Here is a 14,559-nt window from a genome sequence, read left to right as displayed (position 1 = left end):
CAAATGTACACAACTCTTGTAATGAGACACATTACTAAAACATGTTTTTGACAGAAACTGTAGGTTTCCACCAAAATAAAAGATCCACTGGTTTCAGTCATAAAGGTACAAGGGTTTGTCTTGTAAGTGCTGCAAAAAATATGCATTTTTGTGCCAAATTATTTCACAAAAACCTTTAAATATTATTGTATTTGGATTGTTCTACTACATGGTTTTAGCATTACCTCCATGCATACTCTGCATTATAAAGTGTGGGATTATTTTCATCTGTTTTATACAGTATGTTTCCAAAATTTAACTGCTGTTTGACAATTTTGAGCATGTGGTAGATTATTGAAGTTGTTTGTAAAGCCATTGCTGCCAGTCGTTAGATTTTTAGCCTTGCATGTAACGTGTTGATCTAAATGCCAACTAGAGTCTAGGTGTATTTATACACGGTGCAAGGTACGACGGGGAAACAACGTCGTGTTATCAACGCTGATTAACTTTTCCAAATCAACACCTCCTTCAGCTTTCATCCCAGGTCTGCAGCACGACCCTAATTCACCCATAATGCAGGTAAGACGGTGAAACAGCGTCGCGATTTCAACGGTGAATCCGAGTCGTGATTTCAACGTTGATCCAATTTGCAAAATCGAAAGGTTATTCAACGTTGATTCAACGTCGGGGTTTCAACGGTGAATCAGCGTCGTGATTTCAACCTTACATCAACGTCACTATTTCAACGGTGAATCAACGTTGTGATGGTACCTGACGTTGTTTCAACGTTGAATCAACGTTGAAATGCCGGCTGGGATATTACATGAAATATGTCATACTTTAAATGTGGTCATCTTACCCCAGGGTTACACCAGGTGCTTTTACCTCATAAAATCTCTAGCACTATTCCCACATACTTTGGCCCATATGGATACATTTGGCCTTTTTTGTTTTAGTTAAAGGGACAATAAGTAACTTTTTAGGTATTTTATTATCTAAAATCAATATTTTATTCATAAATATGCCCTCAATGGTGGACAAATACCTATGCCAATGTTTAAACTAATCCTCATAAATGAAGAATTAATTATTTTTATATACATGGGACGGGTAGGTCGACGGAGGCTTCCATGTAGTTCCGCCATCTTGCAAAACTATAATAGCAGAGAGGGACAAAAAGTACTAAGCCAACGCGTTTCCACAACGCGTTTTCGGTCAGAGCCAGAAACGCAGGTGCAGAGCAGTGAGAGGCGCTTGAAACTGCACCGGCAAGTTTAAAAGTCTGGATTGCATTCTTATAATGGACCATACATATGCCGCGCCACAGGAGAAGAAAACATCGTCGCCAAAACAGTCAAAAATAGAACGTAAAAGGAAACGTGACCGTAGATTACAGAAAACAAGAGTTAATGTCGGGGAAGCTTTTTCTAGGTGGAAAGAGCTAATGCTTGATAAAGATTTCAAAAGAGACGCTGAAGTGGCCAGTTTTCTTCTCGATAGGTAAGTCAGTGTTACAATACAATATTTTTTTTATATCTAACAATGCACATTATTCAGAAAATATAACGAATAAATTAGACATAACTACTAATTACAATATTTCATGTTTTCCACAGTCAGTAATTCATACTGTAACATTCGTTTGTTTATGGTCATGTTGCTGTTTGTTTGAAATAACACACCTGTTCACCTGAAGGAAAACTCGACGAAGTGCTATTAGAAGACATCCCGTCAAAGCTTTTTGGTACATATCGCCTACCGTAGATGCAACGCGCATTTGAAAAAGCGAGGCGCTGGAGAGCAAAATTAGTTTGAATGCAAAATACAATTTCACCACTAGATGGGAGTAATTCCTACTTAGTGTCCCTTTAAGACTCTCAGTGTTCTTTTTTTTTTTTTTTTTTTTTACAAAAAAGTAATTATTATTACATTATTTTAGAAAATATCAATTTATGTATTGGTAAATGCAGTTTTCCATATCTCCAAAACTACAATTAAAATGTGTGTCTGTTATTATGTGCTATTGCCAAATATAAAAGTAAATAGTTTAATCATTATTTTCATTCATAGGGCCCAGAAATCACGACTTCTTAGACAATACACACATCATTGTTGACAGTAGCATAGCTTAATTAGCTGACGGTCGATCAATTTAACTTATCTGATCATTTATCATGTGAAAAGTTACAAGTTCACAGGTACTGAAGAAAGCATGAACTGTACATGCTAGCTAGCTATACTGACACGATTCATTTTCCAAAAATACACACTGTATATGAACAAATAATGACCAGTTTTCAATGAATGAAGTAACAGCCTTACCTTTAACAAAGATGACAATAACAACCACCGGCGATTGGTCAAAAGGAGGCCACAGGAGAGAAACGCGATTGGAGGAAAGTAAGCAACGGAAGAGAAACGCGATTGATCAGAAGTAAGCTACAGGCGAAACGATATTGGTCCAAAGTAAGCCACAGGCGAAATGCGATTGGTCAAAAGTAAGCCACAGGCATGTGGGCTTACTTTGGGCTTACTTCGGCTCAGTCGGTGGAAAGCAGTAGGTGCAAGTGAGAGGTAGCGGGATCGATGCCTGCATTCTCCAAGTTGGCTCCTGCCCTTTTACTCACACATCCCTAAATCAGTGGTTTTCAATCCTGTCCTGTACGCATCCCTGCCCTGCACATTTTGCATTTCCCATCATCCAACACACCTGTTTCAAATCATCAGCTCTTTAGTAGACTGCAAGACCTGATTTGGATGTGTCTAATAAGGGAGACATACAAAATGTTCAGGACAGGGGTGCCCCCAGGAAAGGTTTGAAAACCATTGGCCTAAAGAGACAGACTTTGTCTCCTCTGACAAAGAGTAGGGTGATCTCACTGATCTCAAAGCGAGAATCATACCCCTAGACCAACGAGCCTTCTTGTCCAAGGCCAAGAAAAAAGAGCTACTCCGGCATCAACAAAAGAAGGAACATGAACTAACGTGGAAGCATTCAAAGACCTCGAGACAGTGTGAAAGGCTAACAAATGCAGGTTGGCCTCTTAACTGACCTAAAAATGTGGCTGTATCTAACATGTAGAGAGATGTTAGGAAGGACAGCTGAAACGGTCCGATGTCACTTAGACCAGCGGGTCTCAATTCCAATCCTCGCGCCCCATGCTCTTCACATTTTGTATGTTTCTCGTATAGCTTCAGACATTTCTTCCATTCGAACGTAAGTGCCCTGAGAAGTGGACATCACATGACATCCCTCGGTGATTCAGGTTCAAAGCGTATGTATACGTTCAATTCAAAGTGAGTAATACAGAGGTGTGTAGAGGTATACAGAGGTATATGATGTCACACTTCTCCATGTGTGAAGAAGTTGAGCGGCGCAAATCCGTGAACCAATGTTCCAAAGTGAAGTAAACTTTGACGGATTTCCCCTGCTCAGGGAGTGGGGAGCAATGAACACTGTGTAGGGACCATGTCAATCGCATGGAGCTCACTTCTAATGAGCTGATTATCTGAATCAGGTGTGCTAACAAAGAGAGACATGCAAATCCAAGGTCAAGAAAAGTCCAAGGCCAAGAAAAAAGAGCTACTCCGGCATCAACAAAAGAAGGAACATGAACTAACGTGGTTTTCAATCCTGTCCTGTACGCATCCCTGCCCTGCACATTTTGCATTTGCCCTCATCCAACACACCTGTTTCAAATCATCAGCTCTTTAGTAGAGACTGCAAGACCTGATTTGGGTGTGTCTAATAAGGGAGACATACAAAATGTTCAGGACAGGGGTGACTCCAGGAAAGGTTTGAAAACCATTGCCCTAAAGAGACCGACTGAGCATTGACGCAATGCTGCGACACTCCCACGTTAGCTTTTTTGGGGCTCACAGCTGCCAAAAAGTATTTCAGACATGGTCCTGTTCAAATTGGTTGCAAAACAGTGCCATTTTACGCACAGTTCCCTAAATCAGTGGTTTTCAAACCTGTCCTGGAAGCACCCCTGCCCTGAACATTTTTAATGTTTCCCTCATCTAACACACCTGTTTCAAATCATCAGCTCATTAATAGAGACCACAAGACCTTATTTGGGTGTGTTTAATAAGGCAGACAATAAAAATGTGCAGAGCAGGGGTGCCTCCAGGACAGGTTTGAGAACCACTGCCCTAAAGAGACCGACTGAGCACCGATGCAATGCTGCCACAGTCTCTACGTTAGTTCATTTTTTTGGACTCAAAGCTGCCAAAAAGTCTTTCAGACACGGTCCTGCGCAAATTGGTTGCAAAACAGGTCCCACCGAGATTTGAACTCGGATCACTGGATTTAGAGTCCAGAGTGCTTTTTTTTTTTTTTTTTTTTTTTTTATTATCAAAAGTATCAAAACAAATACAATTTACATTCAAAATAGAGTTTCATAGCCATCACATAATTACATAAACACAAGAACTTGTCTATCCTATCACCAAAAATTTGCATGCCTACATACATTTATACGTTTAATTATAATGACATTTTTCCTTTTTCGTTTAGAAATGTATGCTTAAACCTCCTTCGTCATCCACACATACAAGTCCACATCCATTAATGAAAGCTTTTTCAAACACATCTTGGCTCAGATATTTCCACATTAGAAAGACATTCTTTCTCATCACTGTTTTAAACAACAGATTAATGTCCACTTTTTTCCCTTCAAAATATGCCGAATTCCTTCTTGTCCAAATTGCGTATCTTGCATGACTTAAAATGTAATTACACAAATTAACCTTCCAATCTTTACAATTATTACATTCACCAAATAAAAACATTTTCCTCCATTCATCTCCTTCTATCTCTTTTCCCCAGTCATCCTTTATCAATTCTTTTCAGTTTTTCATGAAATATGTCTAGCTCTTTACATTCAAAAAATATATGCATTAACGTTTCTGCATCAGTTTTACATACATCACATTCTCTATTAACATTCTTATTAATTTGATGAATCACCACCTTTGTGTATATTCTATTATGTCTTAATTTAAAGTCCAAGTTTTCACACTCCAGTCCATTATACTTCACACTTAAGTTCTTCCATATTGACTTTACATTAAATCCTGGAAACAGTTTTTGCCACACAGCTTCTGATGCAGGCACCTTAATATCCATTTCCACAAAAACGTTATATATTGTTTTCGTCGTTATATCTGTCAGTCATTTCTTTTCACCATTTTTTCCAATAATAAACATTTTTGGCATTCCCCAGTTTCCCGGTTTAGCTGTCTCTCTCTCAATCATTTCAACCCAAATCCTGGGCAAGCTTGTTTTAATATTTTCACATACAGAATCCACTTTTGATTTTTCAATTTCGTCATCCCATTCCACCACGTAGTCATAAATAGCTCTATTTGGCATAAAACCTTTCACATATTCATATACCATATCCTTTAATTGTCTTACTCCCGCTTTCATGTATAGTCTATTATAAAACATTTTCCCATTCATTTTTATCTTTGGATTAAGAAAAATTGGCTGCTTGTGTATTTGATTTATATTTTCACAATCATATTTCACGTCCATTAAAAACTCTGCCCATGCACTAAATACTTCTTGATAAAATAAGGGTATATTTTCAAACATTGGCTTCTTTAAAGCCATGAATACCCCTTCTTCTCCACATCCACTGCTTTTATCCAAAAAGTCTCCCATGAAACCTTTCCATCCATATTGCACTTTATCATATAAATACTTCTTCATTGTTTTCACTCTTATTGTTTTTCTTTTAACCTCTAAATCAATCAACTTTAAACCTCCTCCTGTGTAGTCTGCTAGTAATGTATTTTTTGATATTTTAACCCCTTTCCCTCCCCATAAAAAATTATTAAGAACATCCTTCATCTCATTTACCACCCAAACTGGCAAGTCAACTGCACCTAATACATAATTACATTTGGTAAGCAGCAAGGAATTAAACACTATTACTTTGCCCCTCAGTGTTAATTCTCTTAATTTCCAAAAGCGTAGCACTTGTTTTATTTTGTTTAAAATCCCTGTCCAAGTAGCATCTCTTGCTTCTTTTGCATTAACTCCTATATTCACTCCTAAAATCCTTGTGTATTCTTTTGTGACTTTAAAATTATTTTCACACCCGCTCATATCTATCCCTCCTATACTCATTATTTCAGATTTTTCAATATTAATTTTTGCTCCTGATGCTTTTCCATATGTTTCAACATGTTTCATTATTCTTTTTATACTTTCCATATCTCTTACAGTAAATGTTGTGTCATCTGCATACTGGTGAATTAAACTCAATCCCCCAATTCCTCTTATTTCCCCATCTCTCTTTACCAGTGTCGCTAGCGGCTCAACTGATATTGAAAACAGCATAGCAGACAGCGGACATCCCTGCCTCAGTGATCTTTCTAGTGGAAAAGGATTTGTTAAAACACCATTTACTTTTACACAACTTTTTGCATTACAATATAATAAATTTATCCACCTCAGAATCCTCTCCCCAAAACCAAAGTTCCTCATTGCTTTTTCCATAAAACAGTGCTCTACCCTATCAAAGGCTTTGTTTAGATCCATACATAAAATCAAACCTCCTTCCCTATCATTAACCATACTATCCACTACATCCCTTATTGTACATATGGTATCTGTAATGTCTCTTCCTGGTATACTGTATGCTTGATTTGGCGATATTATACTTCCCACTACTCCTTTTATTCTATTGGCTAAAACTTTTGTCAAAATTTTATAATCAGTGTTTAAAAGACTTAAAGGTCTATAATTTCCCAAAATAAGTGGACTACCTTTATTTTTATATAGAATATTGATTACGCCCAAGCTCATTGATTCTGGTATCTCCCTCCTTTCTTCCATACTCCTGAATACCTTAATCAGTATAGGTGCTAAAATATCTATGAATGTCTTATAGAATTCATGCGTTAAACCATCTGATCCTGGACTTTTATTCGGCTTTGTTTGTCTTATTGCTTCTTTTATTTCTTCAATACATATATCACTGTCACACATAATTCTTTCTACATCAGTTAATCTAGTACTTACTGTATTTAAAACTTCATCCACACATTCTTGTTTTACATTTTCTTTCTTGAAGAGTTTCTTATCAAATGATTCTACCACTTCTATAGTTTCTACATAATCTGTTACCTTTTTCCCTTCTTCATTTTCCAACTCTGTAATATATTATTTCTCTGTTTTTTTTTTCTCTAGATTCAGAAAGTATTTTGTGCACCTTTCCCCCTCCACCGCATACTGTGCCCTGCTCCTTACTATTGCACCCTCGCACTTTTCCTTTTCAAACATCTCCATTTCTGCTTTTATCCTAAAGAAATGTTCTTTTGAGTACTCAGGGTTGTTTTCTATTTTCTCTGCTTCTTTCTCCAACATATTTCCCATGTCCTCCATTTCCCTCATTCTCATAAAATGCCTCTGCTTTGAGTACCTTATACTTCTTTTTTGTATTTTCCCTTTCATTATTTCCCACCACTCACAGACATTCTCTTCAAATAATGAGTTTTCCATTTCACACTTTATACATCTGTAAATACTTTTCCTGTACTCTTCTTCCTTTAACAAAGATGAATTCAGACACCACATCCCCCCACCTCTTGTTTCCTTATTTCCAGCCATCTTTACTGTCATGGCAGCATGATCACTTTACTCCAATAAACTTATATCTCACATTTTTCACATAATGTAATATTTCTCTTTTAACTAAACACAGATCTATTCGACTTTGTTTTAAGTTTCCCAACACCGTTTGCCTTCTTGAAAATTCATTTTTAAATGGGTTCTCCTCTCTCCATGCATCTACCATATCCTCACTTTGCATTAATTTGTTTAAAATCCTTCTAGACACATCTGATTTGAAGTTTGCACTTCTAGACACATCTAGTCTTGTGCACCACACATTAAAATCTCCAACCACTATACATTTACCTGTACACAATGGTTTCATTTGCTCAAAAACTCCTTTTCGTTCGATTTCTACATTAGGTGCATATAAATTAACCAATCTAAAAAGTTCATTGTTGAACATAAAATCTATTCCTAACAGTCTTCCTTTACCATCATTATATATTTCCTTTACCTTATACATTTCACCTTTTTTCATCAGAATCGCCACCCCACAAGCCCTCTGATTTCCATGATTTACATAAATATCATGTTCCCAGATTTTCTTTATATTGACCATTATGTCTTCAGACCAATGTGTCTCTTGTAAACAAATGACATCTGTTTTAAGCTTTCCAATAACCTGCTCAAACTTATTCATTTCTCTGAGACCATTACAGTTCAAGCAGGCAATGCTCATTATGTCAAACATTGCATATATTACCAGTATTAGAAGGAGACAACACATAAAAAAAACTCAAGTTCTTACTTTTTTGCAAAGCATTCTTCACCGCCTTTCATTTTCCTTTTCAGCAACTTGATACTTGCTTCACTTGTGTCCAAATCCTCTTCCAGATTTATCAGTGGCGTCTCCAGAGACTCCCTCACCTCTTCTCTTCTGCTTTCCTTATTCTTTAAGCTTTCTTCTTCTTCTTGTTGCCTTGTTCCTTGTTTTTTCTTTTCCCCTTCATCCCCTTCACTTTTTGCCCCTTTTTTGGTTGCCCCTCCATCTTTCTCTTCCATCCTCTGTACTCTCCCGATATTCCCACTACCGTCCTTTAAGCTTTCAACAAACTCTCTGCTGCTCTCTTTCTCAACAGTCCGTTGTCCAGCAGTTAAATCTCTTTCACTCCATGCATCCCCTCTTTCCTCTTCCTCCACCTTTAAACTCTCCTCTGACTCTTCATACAGGTCCATGCAGTTCTCATCCTGCAAATGCTACAGTTTCCTTCATTGCATTCCCTTACATAGTGGCCCTGCATTCCACACCGAAAACATTTAAAGTTTGGACAGTCTCTCACTATGTGTCCAGGTTGAATGCACAGACGGCATACTTTAACCTGTCTGTCATGTATGACTCGAAAGTGTTCAGTTCCTCCCAACGTCTCAAACTTTGTTGAGTATGGCAGCGATTTAACAGTATCTGTGAACTTGACTTTCAAAAATCTTGTTCCATCAGCAATGTCAGTCCCTGGCCACATTCTCCTTTTAATAGTTGAAACTGCTGTCACTCCCCAATCTGTTAGCTTTCCCTTTATCTCCTCATCTTGAATATAAATCGGCAGATTTAGGAATGAAACCACCATCTCATTATTGCTTATTTCCTTCGCCATCACCCTACTATTCTTTATCTTTAGCCCATCCAAAATTTTGTCTTTTCCATTCTCTTCTTTCATTGTCAGTTCATATTCTCTTGGATTTTTATATCTGCAACCAATTACCACTCCACATTCTTCTCTTACTTTTTTCAGTAGCTCCATCATTGTAATTCTGTTTTCTCCAACAATCTCCACCGACACAGTTAATCTCTTATCATAGTTTTGTCCTCTTGATTCATCTTCATTTTCTCCCATATTCCATTTACCTTGTCCTTTGTCCATGTTTGTATTATCAGCCCGTATCATTTATCAACTCAAAATAAAAGGATAAGATCCCCAAACAGCTTTTTGCTAATAAAGCAAAAAAAAATCTTCTTCTTTTAAAAAAAATAAAGATACCAAAACAAACCAAAAAGTCTAAATTTTTCTACAAACAATTACTCTCCACGTGCTCTCAGCACCACTACTTCCACTTCCTGATTAGCTCAATTGCGCCCTCAGGTTGGTATGGCCGTAAGTGAAGACTGCTGCGAAGAGAGGGCTATTTAAAGTTCAGCCAATCTACTCGCCAGTACATTATATAAGTAGGAAAGAAAACCCAAAAGCTTAAAGCGCCTGGTATTCCTAGGCGGTCTCTCATACAAGTTTTAACCAGACCTAAACCTGCTAAGATTCAGAGATCAGGCATTGACTCTTTTCTTTTTTTTTTTTTTTTTTTTGCAAGATTATTATATAATTTGTGAAAAATATCCAAAAAGCTTACAGCACCTGGTATTCCCAGGCGGTCTCCCATCCAAGTACTAACCAGACCCAAACCTGCTTAGCTTCCGAGATCAGACGAGATCGGGCATGGCCTTTTTTTATTTTTTTTTATTAAGAAATTTCAATCAATCAAATACAATAGATTAAGCACAATCAATAGAAAATACAGAGCATCATCTTTACACATCTCTACATTACACATCTTTCCTTTACATAGATAATTTAAAAAACTCTTCCACTTTCTGGCAACTTCCACATTAAATCATTTAAAACACAACAAACTTGTGGGGTAAAAACATCATAAAAAGAGTCTAACATATTTACACCTTTAAAGTACACATACAGTCTTTCGATATATAATTCTGTTTTTCTTTTAAACACACTCCAAACATCCAACACAATTTTTTTCTTTTTAGCCACCGTTCTTCTGTCCCATATTGCACTTTTCATTAGCATTACACACAGATTAATGAAACTTTTGTTTTTACACTTTTTTTCCCAACCAAACATCACAACTCTGTTCCATTCCATTACATTTTCATCCCACTCCTCAGTCACATCTTTAATTAAACATTTACATTTCCTTAAAAAGTCCTCTAGCTCTCTACAATGTAAAAACATATGTAAAATCCCCTCATCCTCTTCCTGGCACACTTTACACAGAGCATTTTCTTCCATTCCTATTTTATTTAAAATTACATCAATAAAAACCACTTTATGCCTTATAAAATACTCCAAACATTCCAATTTTGTTTCCACACATTTCCCCGTCATGTTTCTCCATATACACTCTTTTTTTAAATCTTTGAATTTCTGCACCCAGTATCCATTTGCAATCGGCTCTTTAAAAACATCATCTCTAAAAGCACAATAAATCATTTTCACAGTACATTCCTTAAAATCATACAGTTTTTCCCCTAATTTCATATTAATACATTTTTCTTTTGGTTCTCCTTCCATACTTTCTATTCTTTTAATCCACTCTTTACTATTAGACTTTTAATGATTTCATATTTATTTTTTATTTCTTGTTCACTGTAATCTTCTTTTGCCTCTTCCATTGCATCTACAATATATTGTGTCGGTAAAAATTCTTTAAATTCATATAAAACATCTCTGACTCTTGTTATCCCCACATCCATCCATTTCTTTAAAAAAATTCCTTTGTCTTGTTTTAAAATGTTTTGGTTTAAAAACAGAGGTTGATTTAAAATGTTTTCTCTCCCATGTGGATCATACTCTACTTTGTCAAAAAATTTTCCCCAGGCACTAAACATTTCCCTATAAAACTCTGGTAAGCACTCTGTCATCCATTTCTTAGTTTTCATCCATAAAATCCCATCCCCCATGTTAAAATCCCCACATTTGTTTAAAAAATAATCCATTGTCTTTTTCCATGCAGTTTTGTGACCATCATCTAGATATTTTTTTTACTATTTTAACTCTTAAGCTATTTTTTCTCTGTTCGACATCAATTAATCCCATCCCTCCTTTCCCTACTTCTCCTATTTATGTACTATATGCAATTCTTGACGGTTTACTGTTCCATAAAAAATCTAAAAAACATTTTTTCAACCTTTTCTCCACCCACATTGGCATAGCAGTCACATATTAAACATACCACAACTTTGACACCATTAACACATTTAAAATTAAAACCTTCCCTTTTAAACTTAAAGTCCTCAATTTCCAAAAATTTAACCTTCTTTCAATTCCTCCTAATATTTCTTCCCACATTTTTTCTTTAACATTCCTTTTGTCTTTTCCCATTAGAACACCTAAAACCCTTATTTTTTTGTTTCTTTAAAATGAAAATAATCCGTTAAAACATTTACTCCTCCAAATCTCACATATGTTGTTTTTTCTTCATTTAACTTGCCTCCTGATCCCCTACAAAACATCTGTACCACTTCCATTACTTTATTAACACTCTCTATATCCTTAACTATTATTGTTGTATCATCTGCATATTGAAATATTTTTTCATTTCCCCCACTTCCTTCAATGTTTATCCCTCTTATGTCTTCATCTATTTTAATAGCTAATCCCAATGGTTCTTCAACTAAAGAATATAAAAGTGCTGAAAATGGACATACTTGTCTTATTGATCTAGTAATTTTAAAACATTCAGTTAAAAAACCATTACACTGTATTCTTGTTATTGCTCCCCTATATATAATTGTAATCCACTTGATAAAATTTTCCCCAAACCCGTACTTTCTTAAAATTCCAAATAAATATTCATGCTCCACTCTATCAAAAGCCTTTTCGAAATCCAAATTACAGTTTTTTTCAATCGCTAACAAGCGCTTAACCATACTTCAGATACTTTTTCTAAACTCTTAACACAGACTCACACCTACAAATCACAATTGGCCAAATGGATAATTTCCTTCTCAAAAACACATTTTGTTAAATATATACTAAATCTTCATTTCAAAATAGAACACATCTTTCTCTGCACACACCGACTTTACCAAAACACTGAAAATCTGACTCAAAATTAAATTATTCTGTCAAAGAATAACACTTGTTTTCACCTCAAAAGGTACATGCAGTCAATCAAAGTACACCAGGTTTCAAAATACTGGCTATTGTTGACATTACAAAAACTGCATAGACTTTTCAGTCTCAGTTTTACAGGGATTTGCATGCAGAACATGCAATTCACTGTTTTACACTGAATTTCTTGGTTAGGAACTGCATGTCCAAAAGCTATTTTTTTCCTTTACTGTTTACTGCAGGAGGTACAGTAGAAACACGGTATGATAGAACAGAAAAGGTTTGACAGTATTGCTTACAGTGAACAAAATATCCATAAAACACATAAGAGCATTCTGAACAAAAAAACAACAGCAAAAAGGCCAGAATAAAAAAAGGGGGGGGAGGGGTAAAATAAAAACAATCTCTCACTGCTCCTCTCACTGCTCTTGCACCTCTCACTGCTCCTGCTCCTCTCACTGCTCCTGCACCTCTCACTGCTCATCTCACTGCTCCTGCTCCTCTCACTGCTCCTCTCACTGCTCATCTCACTGCTCCTGCTCCTCTCACTGCTCCTCTCACTGCTCATCTCACTGCTCCTGCTCCTCTCACTGCTCCTCTCACTGCTCCTGCTCCTCTCACTGCTCCTGCTCCTCTCACTGCTCCTCTCACTGCTCCTGCTCCTCTCACTGCTCCTCTCACTGCTCCTGCTCCTCTCACTGCTCCTCTCACTGCTCATGCTACTCTCACTGCTCCTCTCACTGCTCCTGCTCCTCTCACTGCTCCTGCACCTCTCACTGCTCATCTCACTGCTCCTGCTCCTCTCACTGCTCCTCTCACTGCTCATCTCACTGCTCCTGCTCCTCTCACTGCTCCTCTCACTGCTCATCTCACTGCTCCTGCTCCTCTCACTGCTCCTCTCACTGCTCATGCTACTCTCACTGCTCCTCTCACTGCTCCTGCTCCTCTCACTGCTCCTGCTCCTCTCACTGCTCATCTCACTGCTTCTGCTCCTCTCACTGCTCCTCTCACTGCTCATCTCATTGCTCCTGCTCCTCTCACTGCTCCTCTCACTGCTCATCTCACTGCTCCTGCTCCTCTCACTGCTCCTCTCACTGCTCATGCTACTCTCACTGCTCCTCTCACTGCTCCTGCTCCTCTCACTGCTCCTGCTCCTCTCACTGCTCATCTCACTGCTCCTGCTCCTCTCACTGCTCCTCTCACTGCTCATCTCACTGCTCCTGCTCCTCTCACTGCTCCTCTCACTGCTCCTGCTCCTCTCACTGCTCATCTCACTGCTCCTCTCACTGCTCATCTCACTGCTCCTGCTCCTCTCACTGCTCCTGCTCCTCTCACTGCTCCTCTCACTGCTCCTGCTCCTCTCACTGCTCATCTCACTGCTCCTCTCACTGCTCATCTCACTGCTCCTGCTCCTCTCACTGCTCCTGCTCCTCTCACTGCTCCTGCACCTCTCACTGCTCCTGCTCCTCTCACTGCTCCTCTCACTGCTCATCTCACTGCTCCTGCTCCTCTCACTGCTCATCTCACTGCTCCTGCTCCTCTCACTGCTCCTGCACCTCTCACTGCTCCTGCTCCTCTCACTGCTCCTGCTCCTCTCACTGCTCCTGCTCCTCTCACTGCTCATCTCACTGCTCCTGCTCCTCTCACTGCTCCTCTTACTGCTCCTCTCACTGCTCCTGCTCCTCTCACTGCTCCTCTTACTGCTCCTCTCACTGCTCTTGCTCCTCTCACTGCTCCTGCTCCTCTCACTGCTCCTGCTCCTCTCACTGCTCCTGCTCCTCTCACTGCTCATCTCACTGCTCCTGCTCCTCTCACTGCTCCTCTCACTGCATATCTCACTGGGCCTGCTCTTCTCCCTGGGCTCCTTGCTCTTACTCTTCCTCGTCCATACATTACAGTGTTTGTCTTTTCTGTTTCCAAAAATATCACTCTTCAAAGTCCTCCCTTTATTGTATAAGTGTCAATGTAATAGAAAAAAATAACCCTTGCCATTGAGTCTAAGCCAGATTGGAATCAGTTGTGGTTGGTCCAATTTACACAACATAAATCAGCTAAGATATATTGTTTTTGAACTGATATCATTGCAGAAGCAGAGGTTTTTATACTGTA

The sequence above is a fragment of the Carassius gibelio genome, chromosome B19 (genome assembly GCF_023724105.1).
Source record: "Carassius gibelio isolate Cgi1373 ecotype wild population from Czech Republic chromosome B19, carGib1.2-hapl.c, whole genome shotgun sequence".
NCBI lineage: Eukaryota > Metazoa > Chordata > Actinopteri > Cypriniformes > Cyprinidae > Carassius > Carassius gibelio.
This window is presented reverse-complemented; position numbering follows the sequence as displayed.